This window comes from Elephantulus edwardii, unplaced genomic scaffold (genome assembly GCF_000299155.1).
Source record: "Elephantulus edwardii isolate Elephantulus edwardi_28Jun2011 unplaced genomic scaffold, EleEdw1.0 scaffold00008, whole genome shotgun sequence".
Classification (NCBI taxonomy): Eukaryota; Metazoa; Chordata; class Mammalia; order Macroscelidea; family Macroscelididae; genus Elephantulus; species Elephantulus edwardii.
The window spans coordinates 5535554-5537889 of record NW_006399758.1 but is presented as its reverse complement, the minus strand read 5'-3'; positions in this window follow the sequence as shown (position 1 = coordinate 5537889).

Here is a 2336-nt window from a genome sequence, read left to right as displayed (position 1 = left end):
TGTCAGCAATTTCAATTTGCTTAGCTCTACAATTAACACTCTTGACAGCAGCAGTCAGGAAATCAAAGGACTAATTATATTAGGGAACTTTGCTGTCAGGGATTTCTCAATAATGTAAAGAGTAAAAATGTCAGTTTAGAGACTAAGGTGTGCCTGATCCAGGCCAGGGCTGGACAGGGGCAGAAGAATTGATATCTCTAAATTGTGGTGCTGGAGGAGACTCTGGCACAGAGAGGGTGAAACCAAGTTTCTCCATGGAAATTAGGATCCATTCTCACACACTCTGGGCCTGTTACCATGAGGGACCAATCCTTGGAGAAGGTCATCATGCTTTGAAGGGTGGAGGGACAGTTAGGAGAGAAAGACTCCAGATGAAATGGATTGACACAGTAACTTGAGCAATGTCACAGATGATAGGATTGTTTTAGGGTGAGCACAGTTCAGAGCTGTTGTGCATAAGATTGGTATCATCTGTGGTCAACTAGACAACACATAACAACAATAACAACAATGCCAAGTATATTAATGAAAAATACTTAAAGTAAAATTTGGGGGGAAAATCATTTTAGAAAATAATTTGACATTTTTCCCCAAAAAATTGTGCACATCTGTTTATGCACAAATCAGAGAAACTTTTGAACAAATTCACAGAACAGTACGAATAAGGAACTTAATGGTAACAATGTTTATAAGAGCAAGAGTTTGGAAACTGCTGAAAAATCATTCACAAGAAAGTAGACAAATCAATTGAGGGATTCATCTTCAATAGCTTATTGAAATTTCATTTCTGAAAATGAAAGGACAAGTGGTAAAACATAAAATTGAGTAAAGCAAGAAAAATTTAGGATGATATGTGCCATATCTTAAATAAGGTGAAATCCATGTGTATAGACTGCATTTGTGTTTCTTATAAAACGTATTTGCAATGAATAAATCATTGAATGTGCAGAATTATATCATTATATCATTTGATTGTGCTTATGCAAAACCTGTGCTTGAACCAAGAAGCAGTCGTCAGAACAGAGCAAGGAGACACTGCATGGTTCAAAATTGGGAAGGGTGTCCACCAAGGCTGTACGTCCATACCTTTTCAATCTGTGTGTAGAACAGCTTACCCAGGACGCTGGGCTGTATGAGAAGGAATGTGGCATCAGGATTGGAGGAAGATTCGTCAATAACCTGCGTTATGAAGATGACACAAACCCTGTTTGTAGAAACTTAGGAGGACTTGAAGTGTTTACTGCAGAATGTCAAGGACTGCAGTCTTCAATATGAGTTAAAGTTCAACGTCAAAAAAACCCCAAAGATTCTCATGACTAGGCCAATTGCAGCATCATTATGGATGATGAAGAGATTGAGATTTTTAACAATCTTAGTTTGCTTGGTTCCACAATAAACTGTCTTGGTTCCATAGCCAGGAAGAGTCAAATTGCATTGGGAAAGTCAGCTGTCAGGGACTTTTCCAGAGTACTGTAGAGCAACAACATCACACTGGAGACTAAGGTGCACATGATGAAGCCATAGGCTTCACAATTTCATGCTATGCGTCAGAGAGCTGGACAGTGACTAGGGATGATAGACAGAGAATTGATACCTTTGAGCTGTGGTGCTAGACAAGAGAAATATACCATGGACTGCCAGTAGAGCAGACAGGTTGATCCTGGAGAGGGTTAAAGCAGGCTGCTCCTTGCAGATAAAGAATCTGAAGCTTCGTGTGATGTACTTTGGGCATGTTCCAAGGTGGGACCAGTCCTTGGACTGGACATCATGTTTGGGAGGGTGAAGGGACAGCATAAGAAAGGAAGACCCTCAATGAAATGGATTGATTCAGTGATTGTGGTAATGGGAGTAGGAGTGTTGGAGACAGTAAGGTTGGCACAGGATAGAGCAGGGTTTAGGGCTCTTGTACATAGGGTAGCTATGAGTAGCAAGTGACTCAATACATAAAAACAATAACAGCCACAACAATGTGCCATATTACATTGTTTATGAACATTTTACATTTTTAAAGTGCAAAATTAATATATTGTTCAAGGATACCTATTGTAGTATCCATGGTGCACTGTTAATGGAAAAGATGATGGCTCTAATATATTAGTTGCTCCACGGGAGAAAGAAGGATAGTCCCATCACCTAAAGATTTACAGTCTCAAAACAACTATGAGACATCATCTCACCCCAGTAAGAACAGCAAAATTTAACAGAATAGGGAGCAATAAATGCTGGCTAGGTTGTGGAGAAACTGGAACACTTATTCACTGTTGGTGGGAGTGTAAAATGGTGCAACCACTGTGGAAGGTGGTATGGCACTTTCTCAAAAAGTTGCAAATAGAGAT